Source organism: Bos taurus, chromosome 8 (assembly GCF_002263795.3).
Source record: "Bos taurus isolate L1 Dominette 01449 registration number 42190680 breed Hereford chromosome 8, ARS-UCD2.0, whole genome shotgun sequence".
Classification (NCBI taxonomy): Eukaryota; Metazoa; Chordata; class Mammalia; order Artiodactyla; family Bovidae; genus Bos; species Bos taurus.
Window position 1 is genome coordinate 39,623,016 of NC_037335.1, and position 26,617 is coordinate 39,649,632.

The 26,617-nt window shown below is 40.5% G+C and overlaps 1 protein-coding gene and 1 non-coding gene across 2 annotated transcripts in view; one reads left to right on the forward strand and one right to left on the reverse strand.

Moving 5' to 3' along the window:
- The window catches only part of RCL1 (RNA terminal phosphate cyclase like 1), a 220,382-nt gene that overhangs the window by 99,942 nt on the left and 93,823 nt on the right, over nt 1-26,617 (reverse strand). The gene's annotated exons all lie outside the window — the stretch shown is intronic.
- TRNAG-UCC (transfer RNA glycine (anticodon UCC)) lies at nt 19,378-19,450 on the forward strand. Its single transcript has one exon. It is a non-coding gene; the product is annotated as a tRNA-Gly (tRNA).

Genomic DNA, 26,617 nt, shown 5'->3' on the forward strand with positions numbered 1-26,617 from the left:
CATTTCCAATTAGTTGCAATAGGACTTCCCTCGTGGTGCAATAGATAAGAATTTACTTCCCAATGCTGGGGATGTAAGTTCAATACCTGGTCCCGGTAGATTCCACATGCCATGGACCAACTAAGCCAGTGTGCCACAACTCCTGAAGCCTATGCACCCAGAGTCTGTGCTCCACAAGAGAGGCCACCACAATGAGAAGCCTGTGCACCGCAACAAAGAGCAGACCCCGCTCACCACATAGAGAAAGCTCACACAAAAGCAACAAAGACCCAGTGCAGCCAAAAACAAAAAAAATCTATCTGCTTTAACAGATTCTGTATTGATTCATATACCTGAGAAGTCCATAGGATAGTGCTAGCTTCCAACATGACTGGGCTCAACAGCTTACTGTCATAAGACTATCCTTCTTCCCACTGTTTTCCCCGGCTCAGCTTATCTCTTAACTCATGTAGGTTCTCTCCATGTGTCAGAGAAAATGGACATCTACAGCCACAAAATTTCATCTCCCTAGTTTAAAAGCCAAAGTAGAAAAAGGAAAATCCCCAAACTCTGGTGTCTTGTATCAATCCAGGAGAAGATTCTAATTGGCCCTATTTGGAACTTAGGTCCAATCCTATGACTAAGTGTCCTGAGAATGACACTTCCTTAATTTGGTAAAGAGAATCAGAAAACTAAACACCATATTTAGTGATAAATCATTAGAAGCATTTCTGTTAGAGAAACAAGAGGATGAACTCTGTCACCACTATCTTTGAACACTGTACTAGACTTCATAGTCAATGTATAAGACCAGAAAAGGTAAATATCTTGGAAGGAAAAAAAAAAACCTGTCATTAATTGCAAATATCTAACTTTTAAAAATCTAAGAAAACTAAAAAAACAAGTTGCACTGATAAAATAATGAAATGACATAGCAAGATTCAAGACAGATAATACAAAAAGCATTATTTTTCCTATATTAGCAATAACCAGTAAGAATATAAAGTCAATTCTCAAGACTCAGGATTGACCACCAGAACAAAATATAGAGAAATGTATGCTTTATGAAAACTAAGATTTGAAATGGAAGCTTCCATTCCTAGATGATTAGTAACATTCTCTTTGTATTCCATCCCCATAATATTTTGGGTGCAGTAGGCATACCATGATCATCACCTTGAATATAGTGAGAGGATATGAATAAGATAAAAGGAAATGGAGAACAATCAAAAAGGAGTGGAATAATAAGTGGTCAGAAAAGATTGGTAGAGACAAGCCATTTGAGCCTCTATTATGTATTCCTTTCCATGAATAAATCATCATTATCTGAATTCCTTACATTTCAAAAAGATAAAAATTTTAGATGAGAGTATTCAGTATTTGGGGAACTTCTGGTGAAAATATTAGGAAATATTGTCCATACAATATAGTCCAAGTATGGAGGGCATTTTTCATTTTTCAAGGACTTGAATTTAATCCTTCTTTTCCCATTCTCCACAAATTCTCCCAAATATCCCTTTCTCTCTCCTTGGCCTCATTTCTATTTTGCTTTTATTCCCTTCTGTTTTCCTGTCTTCTTGCCTTTCTTCTCTTCTAAATCTAGATGGTCCTCCCCTTTTTTCTGTTAAACCTGGTGTCAGAGAGGGCTGAGGAGGCCGCAGGTTTTGCATCTAACTCAGCCATGTCCTCTATGGTGTAGGAATGAAGGAGTCAGAAATGGTCAAATATTTACTGTGTCTCATGCTTGGGAAGACTGAGCTTTGGGGAATTAAATAGAGTTGAAATCAGGTTCCACACAGGTTAACAATCTCTGTGCCTTGGTGTTCTCATCAGGGAAACAAAGACAATACAAGCAGCTCCCACAGCGAGTGGTTGGATGAATAAAATAAGATATAATAATATCTGTTAGTGAAATATGGTTGAAAAACAAGGAAGGGAATATAAAGGTCATACTCCAATATTTTCTTTCTCCCACTTTCCTCTCCTTTAGCCTAAAATCACAGGAGTGGAAAAAGGAAAGAAGGCCGGGAGGCAAGAACATGGGCAAAGCAATACTAAATCCTAAATCTCAATCCCTAATTTAGCTGCTGAAGCAAAATCAAAGATACTGAGATGACAGTTTTAACTTCATATACAAGATTTATAATTTATTCCAGGGAATTTATCTAAGCAACAACATTATATTTGGAATACAAATCTCAAAGAGGAAAATACTCTTAGACAAAAATTATAGCGAAACTGACACACCCCAGTTACTCACTGACTTCTCAAGAGAAAAAGAAATCTGGTGATGTCATTCCCGCCTTTGCCCACTCCAACTTCAATACAGTTTCAAATTTTCAGAGTGTAATAAAAGTTCTTGTCTTTCACACAATAAGTAACAAAGCAAACTCCCCAAAACTCATGGAGCTACTGTAGTTGAGGGGGAGGAGGCAATTTTATCTAATTAGTAAATTTTTCAGATATTTAATATTTGTTCTGCAGAAAAAATATGAATGTCTGTTGTAGATTACTTATTCCTTGTGGTATGTAACTGTAATTCATTTGGAAAGTATTTTCAAAGTAGGTAGACAAGTTTTTTCAATACACCAGTTCACTGTATAATTACTGCTACATTTATAATTACTCCATTGATAAAGAAAAAAGGAAGGAAGTTTCACCAAAGTCCCCTAAGAAAATGTTTCACTTCTCTCTGTCATCATGTTAGTGAATCTACTACACTTATAAGTAATAAAGTAAAGAACACATTCCGGTTATTGCTGAAAAGAAATTTCACCAGTCTTCCTGTTAATATGAGTCATAGCAGAGAAGAGTTTGACGATTTGCAAGAAGAAACCACAATCCACTAAAGCACTCCAAGTCTTCAGGCCACAAGAGAATGGATTGGCAACAAATTTTACTCTAAATTTTTCTTTGAGCACCTACTATGTATAATACTAGCACTCTTCTAGGATTTGTGAACACTTTAAAAATACAGGATATAGTGTCTGACATTAAGGAATACTTAACTTGAAATTTTCTTTGTAAGAAATCAGCACTCTTTTTGAATCTCTGATGTTTGGCAATCCAGAGAGTTCAGCCTTCATTCACCATTAGAACAAGGATAATAATAACATTAATATCCAAATTTCACCAGCTCTAAGCCTCCCATCAATTTGACCATGGGAAGTCCAATTTCTCAGAATCTCCCATTTAAAGTCATTTCCCAGAGCCTGCCAAGGTGCCTACAAACACACACAAATATCCATAAACAGTGAGCTAGGGAACTCAGAAGGGAAAGAGGCCTCAGTTAAAGTTGCTTGAACCTCACAATGTTAAGTGGTTAGCCCAGCAAATTCTTTCATTTGTCACCTTACTAGCAGTTTAGGCACTGACAGGCCACCCAGGGGGTCACACCATCCTGCCAATGCTGGACATCTTGTCACCTAAAACTGACCTTGAAAAATGAGAAGGAGTTTAGGGGTGGTCCATAATAAAGTTTTTCAGTGCCCAATTTTCTCTGGACAACTCACTCACAAGTTAGAAACAGGTATTTTCCTTAGGCCCTTACTCACCCAGATGGTAAAGTCAGGATGGGTTTTGGTAGCAACCCCTACCGTACACCAGGAGCAACCACTCCTTAAGACACTATGGCCTTGCTGCTGGTTTTGGTTTTGGTTTTGTTATGACAGTTCTTCCCTTATGGTGACTTAGCTCTCAAGAGCCCCAGCACTGACAGGTCACATAGGGGATCACCCCAGCCATTTTTCCCTGTTGTCTGGCCTCTGTGAGAGCTATTCCAGTCCATCAGGCATAGTGTCTGAAGCCAGTGGTATCAAGATTCAAGTCTTGTGTTCCAGGACACTTCTTGGCCTTTTTGCAAATCAGTGCTGGACTTTCTTATCACAATCACCTGAGCCTCAACTCTGACCTAGCCAAGCAGCTCTGTTACACCAATGCTGGGAATTCCACTACTAGGTGAGTGATCATAAATGATGTGTCAATGTAATTTGGTAAGCACAGTGAAATGTAAAAGCCTTCTTGGTGCAAAATGTTATTTTTACCTGTCAGTTACTCAATTTAAGGGGTCAGAAGTGGTCGTATGTGATTAGATGGCTATTTAAAGTAAGCAGCCTATTTAAAGTAAGCAGTAGAAATTCATAATAAATCTACAAGAATTAAGATTTTACATACAGCTTTAGCTTTCTCAATAGTTTAAAATATTTTATTTCAGAATATTATGTGCCCAGAATCAGCAAGCAAACAGCAATATACCTATCTGTTTAGGAGACTTTAGAGATTGAGTAGGAGAAGGCAATGGCAACCCACTCCAGTACTCTCGCCTGGAAAATCCCACGGACGGAGGAGCCTAGTAGGCTGCAGTCCATGGGGTCACTAAGAGTTGTACATGACTGAGTGACTTCACTTTCACTTTTCCTTTCATGCATTGGAGAAGGAAATGGCAACCCACTCCAGTGTTCTTGCCTGGAGAATCCCAGGGATGGGGGAGCCTGGTGGGCTGCTGTCTCTGGGGTCGCACAGAGTCGGACACGACTGAAGCGACTTAGCAGCAGCAGAGATTGAGTACAGCGATTTGGTCATATTTTAGTTTCCAAAGCCCCAGAAAGATATAGGACTTGATTGGTAATGTTTACTAAGCAGTTACTATAGGCTAAGCATTGTCTTAAGTAATTTACATGCATGGTCTTACATGATTAAACAATGCTTTGAGGTAGCTACTATTATCATCCTCACTATTATCATCCTCACAGATACGAAAGCCAAGATTAAGAAAATGTCCCAATATTCTGAGCTATTGAGACACGGAACTGAGACATGAACACTGGGCCTCTGATTCTGACACCTCTGTGCTCCCTGCTTCCCCCAGGCTTCATCATGGGTTTGGCTGCCAAATTTGGCTTCTAACCCCATTTCTGCTCCTAAAGAGTCACTAAACCTCACTATCTTGTCTATAAAATCGAAGAATGAGGATTCTCTGAGCTAACATTTGCAAAGACCCCAATGCAAGATTATCATTACATGAGAGGGCAGAGTTCATCCCTCATAAGAAGGATAAGAGAGTCAGAGGACCCTTCTGCGGTAGAACTGAGCTCTGTGGCACCAGCAGTAATGTCCAGGCACATTTGAAGAGGGGCAACGCTGTTACCAGGTATAATGATGATGTGATTTGAGGCCTGAAAAGAGTGTGGGCACTTTAGTCACACTCCTGACCTCAGACTATCAGTGACTTCTGACAAGGAAGTTCAGACACATTGGATTTATTTTAATATTTCCCACTCCAGTACTCTTGCCTGGAAAATCCCATGGACGGAGGAGCCTGGTGGGCTACAGTCCATGGGGTCGCTAAGAGTTGGACACGACTGAGCGACTTCACTTTCACTTTTCACTTTCATGCATTGGAAAAGGAAATGGTAACCCATTCCAGTGTTGTTGCCTGGAGAATCCCAGGGACAGGGGAGCCTGGTGGGCTGCTGTCTCTGGGGTCGCACAGAGTCGGACACAACTGAAGCGACTTAGCAGCAGCAGCAGACTATTTTTGCCTTTGTCCAAAACTGGTCAAGTTGGGAACACAGGGATTATTTGCTTCTTTCATTGTCATGAAAATTGTCTCAATTACTAAAGCTGATTATTTTCTACAGATGCTCTCATGCTTCTTATCACAGTGTCTCAGAATACAAAGCTCAGAGGCCATCGCGTATCTGGGAAACTCTTTTAAGGCTTGGATTCCCCTTTGAATAATAACAATACAGCTAGTCTATGAACTGTTTACCCATTCTGTCTTCAGTATGAAATTCTTTCAGTTGCAAGTTTGTTATTAGGTTCTCCATGTATACGGCAGCTGGACACAGACTCACTGCAGGTAGCCACTGCTGGGCCTTTGTGCTTATGATGAAGTGTAAATAAGATAAGAGGAAGAGGGAAACAGGTTGAACTCTAAGTCAAAGGACTGAGGATTTCAACTAGCTGATGTTTTGTTATCATTTGCCCTGAAAGGTGACTGCAACAGAAGAGAGCTATCTGCTATAGTCTTTGTTTAAGAAAGCCCAGTCTCTCTCCATATCTAGTCCATTCTGGGTTGATCACTTAACTGAATATTTATCACCAAGTCCCTATATGCCAGGTAATATTTAAATCCATCATTTGTTAACTGATTGCTATTATCAAGGAGAAGAGGATGCCAGAGGATGAGATGATTGGATGGCATCACTGACTTGATGGACATGAGTCTGAGCAAGCTCCGGGAGCTGGTGATGGACAGGGAAGCCTGGCGTGCTTCAGTCCATGGGGCTGCAAAGATCGGACACGACTGGGTGACTGAACTGATAATCATGTCTACTGTAAATCAACATCAAATGATTTCCATATATGGGTTCGTTAGTATCTTATTCATTGTTCGTGGAACTGGAGCTCAATGGACAGCAACCAGTGTTCCCTCTTTTAATTGTAGGTAGTTTCCACTGGTCTCTGCTGGATTTTCAGGGTTCTGCTCACAGGACTGCCTCATTTACCCTTAGACTAGACTTCCCTGCTGACTATCATCATCACAATGTCAACATACATTGAGTACTTTCCATGCTTGAGATATTGTGTAAGTATCAATAACACATCTATACTTCACATGAATGACCTCACTCAATTCTATAGTTATTATCATTATTATTTCCATTTTACAGTTGAGGAAGTTGACTCATAGAGAAGCTTCTTGCCCACAGATCACAAAACTAGAGAGGGTGGCAGCTGGAATCTACACCCGTGTTTGTGTGACTCCAAATTCTGAGCCCTCAAGAGCTCCACATTTACACTTCTCTCTGACTAGGACCTGAAAAAAAAAACAAACTTCATTTCTACCAGTTTCCCTAAAATGGTGGCCCAATGAATGTCTCTCTCTTCGGGCAGGTTACAGTTCATTCACCAAATTATAAGAACATAAATTTAGTCTAAAGTGAATGATAATGACCTGAATGTTGTGACTAAGCAATTGTCTAAATCAGTTTCAGGAAAAACTGAGCTGCTTTGTAAGGGGGAGCAGTTGGTGTGAGGAAATATGGGTCTCTCCTGTTTTATTCTTTTCTGTGTGCCATTAGTTAAGTCACTTAGCTTCTCTGTACTCTGTTTCTAGAGTTGGACTGGATACGTTTAAGGCAGTGTTTTGTAAACTGCATCTTACAAGCCATTAGTGGAATATGAAATTAATTTAGTGAACCACAATCATTATATCTTAAGAAATCAAACAAGATAGAAGAGTAGAGCATTAATATATTTACAGTATTAAAATTGTGGAAAATAAAAAAGTTACTCACATGTAGTAAGGTAAGTATTTTTGATCAATCTTTTGTCGCAAGCACATGGGGGGGTATATGTGTGTGTATTAGGACACAATGTAAAATACATTTCTTATGGAGTTTGAATAACTTTGTTATTCAAAAAAAGTTTGAATAACAATTGACTATGGTTTTCCCTACCTCAAATTGAAGGACTCCATCCAATAGTTATACTTTCAGATCAGATCAGTCACTCAGTCGTGTCCGACTCTCTGCGACCCCATGAATCACAGCACGCCAGGCATCCCTGTCCATCACCAACTCCCGGAGCTCACTGAGACTCACGTTCATCAAGTCAGTGATGCCATCCAGCCATCTCATCCTCTGTCGTCCCCTTCTCCTCCTGCCCCCAATCCCTCCCATACTTTAGTCACACTCAAATTTGCAGATTATAAGTCACTATATTTTGTTAGTGGCCATCTCACTGGCAAAATTCAACGAAAAAAAAAAAAAGAGAGTCAAATAAAATCTAATAATGTTTGCTACTGCTGCTTAGTCGCTTCAGTCGTGTCCGACTCTGTGCGACCCCATAGACGGCAGCCCACCGGGCTCCACCGTCCCTGGGATTCTCCAGGCAAGAACACTAGTGTGGGTTGCCATTTCCTTCTCCAATGCATGAAAGTGAAAAAATAAAGTGAAGTCGCTCAGTTGTATCTGACTCCTAGCAACCCCATGGACTGCAGCCTACCAGGCTCCTCCATCCAAGGGATTTTCCAGGCAAGAGTACTGGAGTGGGGTGCCATTGCCTTCTCCGCTAATAATGTTTAGTGTCTCTTTAATACCCCAAATTCTTTCCCTGGTAACTAAGAAGTTAAATGTACTCTGATTGTCAAATAATGTTTTCCCTCTTGGATTCAGGACTATCATGTTTTCTCTTTTAACATATTTCCAAAAGTGATATTTGTTCCCTTCCTGTTTAACATGATTCCATGAATGATAAGAAACCAAAGTAACACAACTAGTCTCATGATATCAGCTCTGCATATCATAATTTGTCAATACTGAGGCAAAATCCTTATGAGATACTTGGTATATTCTTCTGATCTCATCTGCTGTGAAGCTACATTTCTCTTGTTTGTTTCAACATGACAATTTAGTGTAAAAACATAATCACTTAGTCACCTAAATAAAACCTGTCACATCCACCTCTTTACCCACCTATTTCTTTGTGCTTCTCTGAGAAAAAGTCTATTTGAGCAGGAAGGAGATTAGACTGTGGCAGTCAGTCTGGTAGATTGCCAATGGCTTTCTCTGAGCATCTCCACAACAAACCCCGAGTGCCTCAGTGTTCTCCACAATGATTCCTTCCCAGCAAAAAGGAAATATTAGATCTTGAGAAGGACAATTAAAATGCTATTTTTAGAAGATCAGCAGTTTCCAAAAAATCCCAATATACCAGAATCCCTGGGAAGCTTTTAAAAATTCTAATTTGGTAGGTATCAGATAGGGCTTAGAAATCTGTATATAATTAATGATGGACAGTGTACATACAAGAGCTTCCCAGGTGGTAGAGTGGTAAAGAATCTGCCTGCCAATGCAGGAGAGGCCAGAGACACATGTTCAATCCTTAGGTTGGAAAGATCCTAAGGATTAGAGTAGAAGATGACAACCCACTCCAGTATCCCTGCCTAGAAAATCCCACAGACAGAGAAGCCTGATGGACTGCAGTTCATGGGGTTGCAAAGAGTCAGACACAACTGAGCACACATGCACAGAAGCGTATAAATATACACATAAAAACTGTAAAAATCATTAAGTATATGGCTTCAGGAGTTTTCACATAGTGAACTTATGATAACTAGGTAACCAATCATATCAGGAAATAGAACAAGCCAACATACCAGAATCCCTTTCATGTTTTCTTCCCAGACTCTACCTCTTTCCCACAGGTGAGCCAATATCTTGACACTAAACAATATAGATTATTTTTTTTAACTTTATATCAATGAAACTATACAACATATACTATTCTGTATCTGGCTTTCTTTGCTCAACATCCTGTTTGTGAAATTTATTTTGGCACTATATTTTGGTTTGTTCATTCTTTCCAATTAAGGGCTGTTACAAACAGTGCTGCAATGAATTCTTATATATCTGTTGGCACACTTGTATATGCATTTCTGCTGTGTCCTTGAAAGTGTGTTAGTCACTCAGTCATGTCTGACTCTCTGTAATCCCATGGACTGTAGCCCGCCACGCTCCTCTGTCCATGGAATTCTCCTGGAGTGGGTAGAGTGGGTAGAAGATCCTTCTCCAGAGGATCTTCCCAATCCAGGGATCGAACCTGGGTATCCCACATTGCAGGCAGATTCTTTACAGTCTGAGCCACCAGGAAAGCCCACATTTCCCTTAAGTAAATATTAATATATAGAAATGAAATTGCTGGGTCTGAGGGTAGAGTTCTCACAAGACAGTGACCATGCTGGCACCCCGATCTCAAACTTCCAGTCAACAGAACTGTGAGAAAAGAAATTCCTGTTGTTTAAGCCACCCATTTTTGTGGCATTTCATTATAGCAGCCCAAGCCTATAGGGTTTGAATGTCATTTTAATAATTTAATTAGGTTCTAAAAGATAACTGAAAGTTAACTTTCAGAAGGATAACAGCCAACTATTTCAAAGCATTTGTTTAGTTATATCCAGGGAAAAAGCATTTCATTTCTGTCATCATCCAAGAGACAAATTCTTCAAAGGTAGGTTTAGGTTAGTCCAAATCCACAGTTCCAATACCCAGCATTGGCAACAATGGTGGTTGACGTAGGCTACAGCTCCCGCAAATGAATGATTCTATACATAAAAATTGAAAATAATGACTAAACAAGCTTATGACTCAAATACTAGAGGGCAATTTCAAAACAATACTGACAGTATAATGTTTTTTTTTTAACAATAGGTCTAATTACCTATCTATGTAGATCCATATGCTCATACCTATAAACAGGAAAAGAAAAGGCCTAAAGGGAAAACAGAGTCTCATATATGTCAATAGGACTGGAAACTGGTTAACCCTTTGTAGAAGGCAATTTGACCAACAGCTTTCAAATTTTAAATGCATGTGCTCTTTGACCCAGTAACTCTAATCCAAGGATTATTCTTACAGATCTATTAATACATGAACCCAATCACAAATGTACAAAGATGTCAATTGCAGCTTTGCTAAGAATATTTTTAAAAAATGAACATGTATTCTTTTTAAAATTGTTTTCATTTTTATGCATTGCTTTTTAATTAGAAAACAGAATAAATACCATTTTTAATGAAATGAATAAACCAACAGCTTCCCCTTCAAAAGCCTAGAAGTTAGACATAGTCTGGGAAAGCGTCTACCTTTGAAACTGGCTAGTGATCTTTAATAATTTATAATGACACTTTCAGAGAAGGCAATGGCACCCCACTCCAGTACTCTTGCCTGGAAAATCCCGTGGATGGCAGAGCCTGGTAGGCTACAGTCCATGGGGTCGCTAAGAGTTGGACATGACTGAGCTACTTCCCTTTTACTTTTCACTTTCACACATTGGAGAAGGAAATGGCAACCCACTCCAGTACCCTTGCCTGGAGAATCCCAGGGATGGGGGAGCCTGATGGGCTTCCATCTATGGGGTCACACAGAGTCAGACACAACTGAAGCGACTTAGCAGAGGCAGCAGAATGACACTTTACTTATAATAAGCTATTTAAAATATGTGATCATTCAGAGATGGCATGTGATTCTTAGGTTATGAAAACTGATATAACTTCTCTCAGTTTTCTACCTCACAATAGTAAAGTGAATCTAATCTTAAACTGCCTTTTTAAGCAGTTATTCAAATTAAAAAGAGTATTCATTTTCAAATGAATGTTACATTATGCTGATGGTATAAACTGCAACTTTTCCTTAATTTACTAATAGTTATTAAGTAATGAGTCTTAATCCCAACACTATTATTATTATTGAATAATAATATATGAATAGACTATTTTTATGAATTATATGAATAGACTTTTTTCCCAAGAGATGTACATATAGTTATTAATTAGATAATGCCACTATATTATGAAATCACCTGTGGAGAAGTGTGTTAAGAACTAGAAAATAAAGAGCTTATGATTCCAGCACTTACTTGCTTTGCCTCAGGGTCTGAAGCTCAGTCAGAAACACCCATGAGATTTTCTGACTTCTGAGTTAGGCAACTCCAACTCCAAAAGTTGATGTTAGGCTCCAGTTTTTCCTTGGAGCCCATATGAGTGAATGTTGTCAGGTGATGGGTTTGCCAGTCTAGCTCTCAGCAGAGTTCTAGTCTGCATGTAGAGAAGCATAGGGTGCTTGGAACAGAATTTCCTAACGAGGAAACTGCTGCACATTCTGTCATGTGGTTATTTGAAGGATGAAGCAATGACATCCTCCAAAGTGGCATCTCCTTTTTTCCCCCCTTTTTAACTTAGAAATTGCCCTTAATGCTGGTAAGAGTGGATTTCCCAAAGATAGAAAGCAATCTAAAGTGAAAAATAATTGGAAATTTTGAAATTTTCCTTTTTGTGGTCCGTAATCCCAACAGCTTTCTTTCCATTGGGGAGCCACTCATAACTCCTGAGTATTCATTCATTCACTGGAATGTATCAGATTTGGAAATTCCCAACTGCCATTCCTGTCCGGGATTCATTTCTTCACCATGCCAAGTCTTCTTAACCACAGAAGTTTGCGTTTAGAAGTGGGAAAGTTTTCTATTTCTTTCACACTTCAGGAGCAATAAGTCAAATACTTTGAAGAATGACTATCGTCAGAAGATGACGAAGGAGTGGATGCCTTTTAGTATTACCTAATGAGATGTTCTGAACTCTTCAGCAATAGCAGTATTGTATTTAAAAACATTTCCTTCCCATAAAATTTTAAACTAAAATTAGGTGGCTTACATTAGCAATTATCTAAACTTCTGTCTCTACATCCAACTATACTCAACCTGTAAGGTTAACCATATCTATCTACTTGCTGGAAAAAGAGAAAGAAGAAATGGCCAATTAATTACCAAGTGACGGAGAGATACTATTTGTGTTTGGGTTCAATTCTCTTTCATCTTTCAGATATGAAATCCATCCTATTTCATCCCCAGAGAATAGGAAGCAGGCTTTTTGCTGAGTTCTTTGGCAGGACGGGGGAGGTATCTTGTACTGTTGGATTAGCTGAGGGGGTTCCACGTGGGCAATCAAGCAGCACTGTTTAAATGACAGGGACTGAAAGCAACAGAGGAAGAAGGGTGAGAGGAGGCTGCTGGGCAGTCGTGGGCTGGATGTTGGCTGTTTTTTCTTGTTACATTCTAGCAAGCAGTGAGGCTGAATCCCTGCTCACCAACACTATGTAATCCTTTACAGTTTACCAAGAGCTTCTATATACAATAACTCATCTGGCTTTCTCAATACTCCTGTGTTTTAGCAATGGCCAGTATACATAGTAAGTATTATTTTATATCATATTCCATTAAATTTCCAGGCTTTAGGTTGAACTACTGGGATTCAAATATTAATTCAGTCAGTTTCTGGCTGTGTGACTTTAAGTTATGTGAAGTGAAATATAATGTCAGCCACAGTAGGAAAATACTGCATGATTAGTTGTGTGAGGTATTGAAAATAGTCAATTTCATAGAACCATAGAATCAACTGGTGGTTGCCAGAGGCTAAGGAGTGGAGAGGAGGAAATGGGAACATGATAATCAGTGGGTATAAAGTTTCAGTTAAACAAGATGAATATATCCTAGAGATCTGCTATACAACATTTTATCTAAGGTAACAAACTGTATCATAAAATTAAAACTTTAAGAGGGTGGATCTCATGCTAAATGTTCTTACCACAATAAAATAAGCTTTGAGAAAAATGAAAATGTACAACATAATACTGTTCAGGCAAATATGAGTGAATATATCATCTTAGGGAGGGAAACAACTTCCTAGGCATGATAGCAAAGATGGAAACCATACAAACATTACGAGTAAGAGCTAATATCTACTGAGGTCTTACTATGTGCTGGCCATGTATCGAGGACTTGAATTATTTTATTTACTCCTCAACCTTTAATCCTATAGCTACAGTTCAAGCTGGTTTTACAAAAGGCAGAAGAACCAGAGATCAAATTGCCAACATCCGCTGGATCATAGTAAAAGGAAGAGAGTTCCAGAAAAACATCTATTTCTGCTTTATTGACTATGTCAAAGCCTTTGACTCTGTGGATCACAATCAACTGTGGAAAATTCTGAAAGAGATGGGAATACCAGACCACCTGACCTGCCTCTTGAGAAACCTATATGCAGGTCAGGAAGCCACAGTTAGAACTGGACATGGAACAACAGATTGGTTCCAAATAGGAAAAGGAGTACGTCAAGGTTGTATCTTGTCACCCTGCTTATTTAACTTATATGCAGAGTACATCAAGAGAAACGCTGGGCTGGATGAAGCACAAGCTGGAATCAAGATTGCCGGGAGAAATATCAAAAACCTCAGATGTGCAGATGATACCACCCTTATGGCAGAAAGTGAAGAGGAACTAAAAAGCCTCTTGATGAAAGTGAAAGAGGAGAGTGAAAAAGTTGGCTTAAAGCTCAACGTTCAGAAAACAAAGATCATGGCATCTGGTCCCATCACTTCATGGGAAATAGATGGGGAAACAGTGGAAACAGTGTCAGACTTTATTTTGGGGGGCCCCAAAATCACTGCAGATGGTGATTGCAGATGCTTACTCCTTGGAAGGAAAGTTATGACCAACCTAGATAGCATATTCAAAAGTAGAGACATTACTTTGCCAACAAAGGTCCATCTAGTCAAGGCTATGGTTTTTCCAGTGGTCATATATGGATGTGAGAGTTGCACTTTGAAGAAGGCTGAGCGCCGAAGAATTGATGCTTTTGAACTGTGGTGTTGGAGAAGACTCTTGAGAGTCCCTTGGACTGCAAGGAGATCCAACCAGTCCATTCTAAAGGAGATCAGTCCTGGGTGTTCTTTGGAAGGAATGATGCTAAAGCTGAAACTCCAGTACTTTGGCCACCTCATGTGAAGAGTTGACTCATTGGAAACGACTCTGATGCTGGGAGGGATTGGGGGCAGGAGGAGAAGGTGACGACAGAGGATGAGATGGCTGGATGGCATCACCAACTCGATGGACATGAGTCTGAGTGAACTCTGGGAGTTGGTGATGGACCGGGAGGCCTGGCATGCTGCAGTTCATGGGGTTGCAAAGAGTCGGACATGACTGAGCGACTGAACTGAACTGAATCCTCAAATCAATCCTGTGAAGTATGTATGATTGTTATCACCCTTTCATGAATAAGAAAAACAAAGCACAGGAAAGTGAATACTGTCGATTGTCTTGCCAGAATCCATTCTCCCCTTCATCATTTCGAAGTGAATTCCAATTTTGTTCAGGTTTGTACGCTTCCTCATGAATAACTTGTGACCCCGGAGGTGAACTAATTAGTATAAGCCAATCAGTGATTGGTTCAGGAATGAGTACATGATTGACTGATATTTGCTATATCTTCAAGTTAACTGTTCTTCCATCTGTATTCTGCTGTTAATATTTCCAGTAAATTTTTATTTAAGATATTACATTTTTAGTTCTAACAGTTCTATTTTGTTTTATAATTTCTATTTTTCTATTGAGATTTTCTATTTGTTCTTCTATAATGAGCATATTTTTATTTCTACTTGTTGTAGATGACAGAGGATGAGGTGGTTGGATAGCATCACTGACTCAATGGACATAAGTCTGAGCAAGCTCTGGGAGTTGGTGACGGACAGGGAAGCCTGGCATGCTGCAGTCCATGGGGTTTCAAAGAGTCAGACATGATTGAGGGACTGAACTATAGTTTAAGGGATATGAAGCATCTACTTCAGAACAAAAGAACGATTAGGAGGTTGAAAATGTGCTCTTTTATAAACAGCTGTGTGACCTTGGGTTAACTACCACTTTAATCCTTTCTAATCCAATTTCTCTCCTATAGATATAAAAGCAGAAATCCCCTGGTCACAGAGGTCTTTCCAGTAGCCAAATATAAATGTATTTGAGTAACACAGAATTAAAGAGGATACAAATGTCAGGATGGAAAACCCCAGATTGTCTAGTTAGAAATTCCCTCCAATTTATCCCTACTTTTGTTCTCTGAGTAGTGACCACAGCTTGACATTAGGCTTGGTTCCAGTGTCCCCACAGGTAGAGTGATTTCAAAGGTGCACATTGCTGGGCAAGGCCATCATGGATGTCAGTGATGGGTCCACTTTGTAGGCCTTTCCACTTATGGCTGCGTTTATTCAAATGTTCCTTCCCCACCTAGGCCTATAGTAACAATTGAGTGGAAAGAGGCAGGGAGGGATCTTTAAAAAACATGAAGTTATCAAAATGCAGAATAATCCAAATTATTAACTCCAGGGGGCAGGGGGTGTAGTCTGAAAAAAGACTGAAGACTTTTGGTGAGAATACGTGCTCCAAAATATCTTTCACCATTTTTTTTTTTTAATTTGTATCTTGTTACAGTGAATTCCACTAATTAGAGACTGATTTACTGTACGTTGACTTTAGAAAATTGGAAATACCTTTCATATCAGATCAGATCAGTCGCTCAGTCATGTCTGACTCCTTGCAACCCCATGAATCGCAGCACGCCAGGCCTCCCTGTCCATCACCAACTCCCAGAGTTCACTGAGACTCACGTCCATCGAGTCAGTGATGCCATCCAGCCATCTCATCCTCTGTCATCCCCTTCTCCTCTTGCCCCCAATCCCTCCCAGCATCAGAGTCTTTTCCAATGAGTCAACTTTCCGCATGAGGTGGCCAAAGTACTGGAGTTTCAGCTTTAGCATCATTCCTTCCAAAGAAATCCCAGGGCTGATCTCCTTCAGAATGGACTGGTTGGATCTCCTTGCAGTCCAAGGGACTCTCAAGAGTCTTCTCCAACACCACAGTTCAAAAGCATCAATTCTTCGGCGCTCAGCCTTCTTCACAGTCCAACTCTCACATCCATATATGACCACTGGAAAAACCATAGCCTTGACTAGATGAACCTTTGTTGGCAAAGTAATGTCTCTGCTTTTGAATATGCTATCTAGGTTGGTCATAACTTTCCTTCCAAGGAGTAAGCGTCTTTTAATTTCATGGCTGCAGTCACCATCTGCAGTGATTTTGGAGCCCAGAAAAATAAAGTCTGATACTGTTTCCACTGTCTCCCCATCTATTTCCCATAAAGTGATGGGAGGGATCAAGACCATCCCCATGGAAAAGAAATGCAAAAAAGCAAAATGGCTGTCTGGGGAGGCCTTACAAATAGCTGTGAAAAGAAGAGAAGCAAAAAGCAAAAGAGAAAAGAAAGATATAAATATCTGAATGCAGAGTTCCAAAGAATAGCAAGAAGAGATAAGAAAGCCTTCCTCAGGGATCAATGCAAAGAAATAGAGGAAAACAACAGAATGGGAAAGACTAGAGATCTCTTCAAGAAAATCAGAGATACCAAGGGAACATTTCATGCAAAGATGGGTATGATAAAGGACAGAAATGGTATGGACCTAACAGAAGCAGAAGATATTAAGAAGAAGTGGCAAGAATACACAGAAGAACTGTACAAAAAAGATCTTCACAACCCAGATAATCACAATGGTGTGATCACTGACCTAAAGCCAGACATCCTGGAATGTGAAGTCAAGTGGGCCTTGGAAAACATCACTACGAACAAAACTAGTTGAGGTGATGGAATTCCAGTTGAGCTTTTCCAAATCCTGAAAGATGATGCTGTGAAAGTGCTGCGCTCAGTATGCCAGCAAATTTGGAAAACTCAGCAGTGGCCACAGGACTGGAAAAGGTCAGTTTTCATTCCAATCCCAAAGAAAGGCAATGCCAAAGAATGCTGAAACTACCACACAATTGCACTCATCTCACATGCTAGTAAAGTAATGCTCAAAATTCTCCAAGCCAGGCTTCAGCAATATGTGAACTGTGAACTTCCTGATGTTCAAGCTGGTTTTAGAAAAGGCAGAGGAACCAGAGATCAAATTGCCAACATCCGCTGGATCATGGAAAAAGCAAGAGAATTCCAGAAAAACATCTATTTCTGCTTTATTGACTATGCCAAAACCTTTGACTGTGTGGATCACAACAAACTGTGGAAAATTCTGAAAGAGATGGGAATACCGGACCACCTGATCTGCCTCTTGAGAAATTTGTATGCAGGTCAGGAAGCAACAGTTAGAACTGGACATGGAACAGCAGATTGGTTCCAAATAGGAAAAGGAGTTCTTCAAGGTTGTATCTTGTCACCCTGCTTATTTAACTTATATGCAGAGTACATCATGAGAAATGCTGGGCTGGAAGAAGCACAAGCTGGAATCAAGATTGCTGAGAGAAATATCAATAACCTCAGATATGCAGATGACACCACTCTTATGGAAATACCTTTAGGGCGGTTAAAGAACCAAGAAGCATTCACCTGGGGTGTGAATTTCCTCAATCAGGCCACTTTCCTCTTAATACCTGAAGTTTCTTGCACTCAGGGAACAGGACTGTGATTGTCATTAAGAGGATCCCGGTGGCAAGGGGGTTACTGTACTTGGGGGAGGGCCTGGTGGGGAACAGGCACAGAGAAAGCATTCATAAATGGCAGAGAAGTGTAAAAGTGGAAGTATGAAAATAGAAAATGTTCATGATAACTTATTGAATTCCAAATGACTCTTAAGGCCTATCCTTCTTCCATTTCTTTTTTCTTCCTTTGCTGTATGCTCTCCTGCTCAAAGGAACTAGGAAAGCTGAGACTACAGTTAAACTACATCATAGGTGAATTTGTTTTTTATATGTTAGTAGACTATAAGCTAAAAACCACCTATTATTGTGATGGCCAAATATCTTCCAAATTCCACAGGGCCTCCTTACAAGAGAAACTGTTTGGGATATAACTTGTTTATGACTTGGAAGTTTCCAATAATATCTAGTCAATAAATATTTACTGGGTACCTGCTATGAGCAGGTATTGCTAGGTTCTGAAGTTACAGTGAAGACTGAAAGACAGCATCTCTGTTTTCACAAAGCTTAATCATCATGTTTATATTTCAAAGGTCATTCATGTGCAGAAAGTGGGTTGGAGGAAAACAACATTGGAGCCAGAAGATCATCTTGGAAGCAATTTCAGAAATGTAAGGAAGGAGGAGGTCTGTCATCTTCACTGAACATTTCTGAGTGGAAGGGCATTAGAAAGACTTTTGTTGTTGTTGTTCTTTTGTATTTTCAGCAGAACTTGTATTTTGATTAGTGGAATAATGGGCACTCTTTGCCTCTTTGTAGGTTTATAACTGGTTTGGTTTTAATATTCTACACCAACATCTGCTAATCTTTGGCTGAGGAATGGACAAAGAGAGCCCTCAGGCAGAACATTCAGGTGCTGGCAGTTGAAAGTTCTATCCTGCATTGAAGTGATAAGGGTAAGATGGCATGGTTAGGGCACACATATCTAGTGTCCCCTATTGGGGCAGGCAGTGACTTTGAGATTCCCCCTACAAGTTCTGGGAAGATCATGGAACCAAGGACATTGTCTTAGCCTTGTCCACTTAGACACCTCTCTCAGCCATTTCCAATCAACTGTCTGGGTGTATATCACATGATCTGGGGACCCACATTTTGAGAAACACATCTCCAGTCCTTTGCATAGCATTGGTTGAAACAAACAAACCATAAACATTGATTTAAATGGTAGACATACAATTTGTTTATGGAACAAGTTTGCTTTCATGTTCTCTATCATGTCTGTCTTCATTTCACACTTTATTTTTTTTAATTTAATTTTATTTTTAAACTTTACAAATTGTATTAGTTTTGCCAAATATCAAAATGAATCCACCACAGGTATACATGTATTCCCCATCCTGAACCCTCCTCCCTCCTCCCTCCCCATACCATCCCTCTGGGTCGTCCCAATGCACTAGCCCCAAGCATCTTTAAAAAGTCTAGCTTCTCAGACTCAGAGATTAGTGAACAAATCAGTGGATACAGTAGGAAGGGAGAAGATGGGACTAGAAAAATAGGGACGGGACTAAGAGGCAAAAACTATTAGGTATAAAATAAGCTACAAAAGGGACTTCCCTGGTAGTCCAGTGGTTAAGGCTCTGCACTTCCACTGCAGGGGGCATAGGTTTGATTCCTGGTCAGGGAACTAAGATCCCACATCCCACATTCCATGTGGTATGGAAAAAAAATTTTTTTAATTAATTAATTAAGCTACAAGGATATACTGTACATGCAGGGAATATAGTGAATATTTTATAATAACCAGAAATAGGGTATAACCTTTAAAATTGGGAATCACTATACTATACACCTGTAACTTATATAATATTGTACACCAACTATACTTCGATTAAAAAAAGAAATCTGGCTTCCTTTAGTGCATTATCATTTAGCCATCCTTCCTCAAGGTTCTAACACTTTTAGAAAATATTCCTGAGCACCTACCTTGTGTAAAACTCTTCCTTGAGTGCTGTGGGGGCCACAAAGATGACCAGGAAGAATGCTGGCCCTTCCTTCATAGAGTATTTCTTTTAACCTATTCTGACTTTATTGAAATTTCTTTAATCTTCTGTTATTAATTCCCTAGTTCTACCCTCTCTAGCTCCCCACTGCCTCTGAAATATAAACTTCCAGGCTATGATAGACTGTTACACTAACAGTCCCTGAAGAATCACACTATTACTAGGATAGCCCCCTCCCACACTGATTCTGAGTTTGGCCACGCGACTTAGTTTTAGCCAGTGGACATTATCGAACACAATGCAAACACAAACTTGATAAGTGCTTGTGCATTTCAATAGTCTTTTGGAACACTGCCACACGGGGAAGTCTGGTCCAGACTCCTTAAGGATGAAAGCTCCTGGAGAGAGAAGTCCAGCTGAGCCTAGCATCTAGTGGCCCTCCCAGGAGAATGGAGCCATAAGGAGCCCAGGCAAGATCAACAGAAGAACCTCCCAGCCTTGCCACAAAATCATAAAAAATAACTATTGCTTAAGCCAAAGATTTGGTTGTTTTGTTATGCAGCAATTGGTAACTGAAATATATGCCTTATTTTCAAGGCCGTTCTCCGACTCTGTCATGGAAGAATTCTATTTCAGTCCTAAAGGTCTCCAGCCAACTTTCCAAGCTGCTATACTAAAGTCTTTTCTGCAAGAAGGAAGAGCCTGGGCTCTGGCATCAAGTGTTTCTTGGCTATGGGGCTTTGGACAATTTACTTAACCTTTCTAAGCATCAGTTTTTCTGAATTGGAGCAATGTTTCTTAAAATGTAGTCTACTTGCATCAGAAATACTAGGTGCGTTTATTTAAAAAAAAAAAAAAGTCTTGGGATTTCCCTGGTGGTCCGGTGGCAAAGACCATGTTCCCACTGCAGGGGCCCAGGTTCGATCCCTGGTCAGGCGACTATTAATAGACTCCACATTCCCCAACTAAGACCTGGCACAGTCAAATAGAGAAAACAAATAATTATTTTTTTAAAAATAGTCTTAAGCAGCTATTTTTATAATATCTGGAACAATGGCTATTAAAACAGCTGGAACAATTATTTATAACTGGAAACAATGTCAACAAATATTAACTGGTGAAAGCCTATGATATATTCATATAATGGAATACTTCTCAGCACTAAAAAGGACAGAACTACTGATACATTAACATGATTGAATCTCTCAAATATAATTTTGAGCAAAAGAAGCCAGACACAGAAGAATATATATTACACAGTTCTAGTAATACCTATTTTAAGTCTCAGAACAGGTAATACTGATTTGTGATTATCAGATGAAATAAACTAATGAAATCAGAGTAGTGATCATCTCTGACTGGGAGGTGGGAAGGACTGACTGCAAAGAGGAACAAGGCGACAGGATGTCATGATGGAAATCTGTATCTTGATTTGGGTGTAGGTAACAAAAATTCAGGCATCTGTCAAAATATTAAACTGTACACTTAAAACCTCTGCATTTTCATATGAAAATTAGACGTCAATTTAAAAAATGGATTGTAGAAATCATGCAGATTTGGGCCTGCTTTATGGGCTGAATGGGCTTCCCTGGTGGCTTCAATAGTAAAGAATCTGCCTGCAATGCAGGAGACCTGGGTTCGATCCCTGAGTCAGGAAGATCCCCTGGAGAAGAGAATGGCAGCCCACTCCAGTATTCTTGTCTAGAGAATTCCATGGACAGTGGAGCCTGGCTGGCTACAGTCCATGGGGTCGAAAAGAGATGGACACAACTGAGGGACTTTCACTTTCACTATTGGATGAATATTTAAATGGCTTTCTCAAACTTATTTCATCTCTTCTATGCAGAAGTTGGAAAGCTGAGAATATATTTCCCTGGTAGCCTCAAAGTTAGGCTTCTGGGTGTGAATTAGTTCTGTCAGTTAGATGTATTCATGAGAGATTTGGGAAGTGGAAAGAAGGTAACTCTATTTTGCCATCTCTCCACGGAGCTTCAGGCCAATAAGTGGGCTCCGACAAATGCTGGCAGGGGCCAGACTCCACACTCTACTGTGGCCGGTGGAGGGGGTGGTGTTAAGGACAGCAGTGACAGTCTAACAAACAACAGGGGCAGACTGACAGGCCAGCAGACCTCTAGATCTCAGCTACACTGGAATGACCTTGAGGCCAAAAGCCAAGTGGCTTCTTCTTCTCCAGCCCTTTCAGTGATTTTGTAAAGTCTTCATTCCTTATCCTAAATCTCCTTCTGCTTGATATACCTGGAGGAGTGTTTGCTTCCTGCACTTGAGACAGGCTAGGGCCTGGGACCCTTTGTTGCAGTGCTGCAATGCTTGTACCTGGACAAACCTTCCTCAGCAACAAAATAATACAAAGCAACTACATGGGACTAAAAATACCTGCATGTAGTTGGGGCAAATTCTGGATAAAAGATACAAAGAGACTAAAAAAAAAAACCAACTGCCACTTTTGAAGAGCAGGGAACAAAAGCAGGATACTGCGGATGCCCCCTATACACATCACCTAAGGGGTGGGCAAACCACCTAAGCCACCTCTCTGGCCAGACCCCTGGACACATCTCTACCTTCAACCCAAACAAGGAATAAGCTCCAAGCTTGCCCCCACTCAGGGAGAGAGCAAACAAGGGAACCTGTTTGTTCTTATTTCCCCTGCCACAGTAGGGGCCCCAATAAAGCCTGTCCTGAATTTCTTGTCTGGCCTCTGATCCTTCTATTAAGGCGGCCAAGAACCCTGGTCAGTAATACACTGAACCCTACTACAGAGCCCTCCACGACGCAGACCTAATGAAGTAATGATGGAACCTAGTGATTCTATCACAGGGAGTGACTGAGGCTCACACGAGAACTTATAGTTTAAAAGAAGGCATGTGACAGAGTATATGCTCAGAAAGTCAAATAGCAACTAATTATTGGGGTTACAGAGAAGGCAATGGCACCCCACTCCAGTACTCTTGCCTGGAAAATCCCATGGATGGAGAAGCCTGGTGGGCTGCAGTCCACGGGGTCGCTGAGGTTCAGACATGACTGAGCGACTTCACTTTCACTTTTAACTTTCATGCATTGGAGAAGGAAATGGCAACCCACTCCAGTGTTCTTGCCTGGAGAATCCCAGGGACGGGGGAGTCTGTGGGGCTGCCATCTATGGGGTTGCACAGAGTCGGACACAACTGAAGCGACTTAGCAGTAGCAGTAGAGTTAAATTATTGAGATTGTTTAAGTGAGTGAAAGTCACTCAGTCGTGTCCAGCTCTTTGCAACCCCATGGAGTGTATAGTTCATGGAATTCTCCAGGCCAGAATACAGAGTGGGTAGCCTTTCCCTTCTCCAGGGGATCTTCCCAACCCAGGGATCTAACCCAGGTCTCCTTACTGGACAAGAAAAAAAATTAAGAATAAATGAAAGCCTAGGTGTGTGGTGCAAACATATACTTTTTTGAAACAGGTCAACCAAACTCATTCTTCCCTGCCTAAATTGTCATGGCTTGAGCTACTGCCATCAGATGAAGCCAAATGTGCTGCCCTAGCCATTGCTCTTTGGACCAGAGACTGGTGAAGGTGCCAAAGGGCACCAGACTAAGGCTGAGCAGAAGGGAAGTTGCCCTAGAACAGTTTGGTTAGATCTCAGCCAACTCTGCCCAACAGCCTTCTGACATGGTCTCTCACATCAGCTCTCTGCCTAGTACAATCCCATCTCCAAAGGGCTTTGAAGTCTCACAACCATGCTTCAGATTAAGTTGGGTTCCTTACTCCCCTTGTGCTTTTTCCTTGGAACCACTCTCACAATTGCAATAGAATATTTTATAATTAATTAATACTTCTCTCCCACACTAGATGTAAGCTCAGTGAGAGCTGACATTTGTATATATTGTTCATCACTCTATTTCTGGTGTCTAGTTCAGTGCCTGGCACATAGAAGGTGCTCAGTGAATTTTTATAAATGAGCAAACTAACCAATACAAGCTCATAACATCATTGCTAAGTATGGTGGCTCCTTGGAAAAGCATCAACCAGGGCAATCTCAGGTCTTTGTGGTGGCGCATTCACCTCAGGGCTAATTTACCTATTTAATCTGCAGGTTGACAATGTTCAAGATTAAAAAAAAAAAAAGTAAGATCCTGGCACTTGTGATGGGCAGACAGGAGATTCTACAGGTCCTGGGGCCACTGGGCTGAGGGATTAGATTCAGGTGGAGTTTTTGGCTTACCCCTAAAGTAATACTATACATGTTATTTTCACAATGTTTTCTGCACTTATCATCCCCACTGTTATGTTAGTATAAAATATATAATAATTTGGTAAATTAGACCAAAGGCATAAGTTGATCATTGTTTTGGAACAATCTAAACTTTACCTCGGAATGAAGCAGGGCAAAGACTAATAGAGTTTTGCCAAGAAAATGCACTGATCATAGTAAACACCCTCTTCCAACAACACAAACGAAGACTCTACACATGGACATTACCAGATGGTCAACAGCAAAATCAGATTGATTATGTTCTTTGCAGCCAAAGATGGAGAAGCTCTATACAGTCAGCAAAAACAAGACCAGGAGCTGACTGTGGCTCAGATCATGAACTCCTTATTGCCAAATTCAGACTTAAATTGAAGAAAGTAGGGAAAACCACTAGACCATTCAGGTATGACCTAAATCAAATCCCTTATGATTATACAGTGGAAGTGAGAAATAGATTTAAGGGACTACATCTGATAGATAGAGTGCCTGATGAACTATGGACTGAGGTTCGTGACACTGTACAGGAGACAGGGATCAAGACCATACCCAGGAAAAAGAAATGCAAAAAAGCAAAATGGTTGTCTGGGGAGGCCTTACAAATAGCTGTGAAAAGAAGAGAAGCGAAAAGCGAAGGAGAAAAGGAAAGATATAAGCATCTGAATGCAGAGTTCCAAAGAATAGCAAGAAGAGATAAGAAAGCCTTCCTCAGGGATCAATGCAAAGAAATAGAGGAAAACAACAGAATGGGAAAGACTAGAGATCTCTTCAAGAAAATTAGAAATACCAAGGGAACATTTCATGCAAAGATGGGTACGATAAAGGACAGAAATGGTATGGACCTAACAGAAGCAGAAGATATTAAGAAGAGGTGGCAAGAATACACAGAAGAACTGTACAAAAAAAGATCTTCACGACCCAGATAATCACGATGCTGTGATCACTGACCTAGAGCCAGACATCCTGGAATGTGAAGTCAAGTGGGCCTTAGAAAGCATCACTACGAACAAAGCTAGTGGAGGTGATGGAATTCCAGTGGAGCTATTCCAAATCCTGAAAGATGATGCTGTGAAAGTGCTGCGCTCAGTATGCCAGCAAATTTGGACAACTCAGCAGTGGCCACAGGACTGGAAAAGGTCAGTTTTTATTCCAATCCCAAAGAAAGGCAATGCCAAAGAATGCTCAAACTACCGCACAATTGCACTCATCCCACACACTAGTAAAGTGATGCTCAAAATTCTCCAAGCCAGGCTTCAGCAATATGTGAACCGTGAACTTCCAGTTGTTCAAGCTGGTTTTAGAAAAGGCAGAGGAACCAGAGATCAAATTGCCAACATCTGCTGGATCATGGAAAAAGGAAGAGAGTTCCAGAAAAACATTTATTTCTGCTTTATTGACTATGCCAAAGCCTTTGACTGTGTGGATCACAACAAACAGTGGAAAATTCTGAACGAGATGGGGATACCAGACTACCTGACCTGCCTCTTGAGAAATCTTTATGCAGGTCAGGAAGCAACAGTCAGAACTGGACATGGAACAACAGACTGGTTCCAAATAGGAAAAGGAGTACATCAAGGCTGAATATTGTCACCCTGCTTATTTAACTTATATGCAGAGTACATCATGAGAAATGCAGGGCTGGAAGAAGCACAAGCTGGAATCAAGATTGCTGGGAGAAATATCAATAACCTCAGATATGCAGATGACACCACCCTTATGGCAGAAAGTGAAGAAGAACTAAAAAGCCTCTTGATGAAGGTGAAAGAGGAGAGTAAAAAAGTTGGCTTAAAACTCAACATTCAGAAAATGAAAATCATGGCATCTGGTCCCATCACTTCATGGGAAATAGATGGGGAAACAGTGGAAACAGTGGCAGACTTTATTTTGGGGGGCTCCAAAAATCACTGCAGATGGTGATTGCAGCCATGAAATTAAAAAACGCTTACTCCTTGGAAGAAAAGTTATGACCAACTTAACATATTCAAAAGCAGAGACATTACTTTGCCAACAAAGGTCCATCTAGTCAAGGCTATGGTTTTTCCAGTGGTCATGTATGGATGTGAGAGTTGGGCTGTGAAGAAAGCTGAGCACCAAAGAATTGATGCTTTTGAACTGTGGTGTTGGAGAAGACTCTTGAGAGTCCCTTGGACTGCAAGGAGATCCAACCAGCCCATCCTAAAGAAGATCAGCCCTGGGATTTCTTTGGAAGGAATGATGGTAAGGCTGAAACTCCAGTACTTTGGCCACCTCATGCAAAGAGTTGACTCATTGAAAAGACTCTGATGCTGGGAGGGATTGCGGGCAGGAGGAGAAGGTGACGACAGAGGATGAGATGGCTGGATGGCATCACTGACTCGATGGATGTGAGTCTGAGTGAACTCTGGGAGTTGGTGATGGACAGGGAGGCCTGGTATGCTGCAATTCATGGGGTCGCAAAGAGTCGGACATGACTGAGCAACTGAACTGAACTGAAGTGAAACTTTATCTCAGTAAAGACTAAATGTGAAACATCTTGGACAATAGTATGAGCCATATCCTAGAGAACCAATTATGAAAACCTGGGAAAGGAAGAGAAAAAACCCTCAAATTTAGAAATATTTCTGTTAG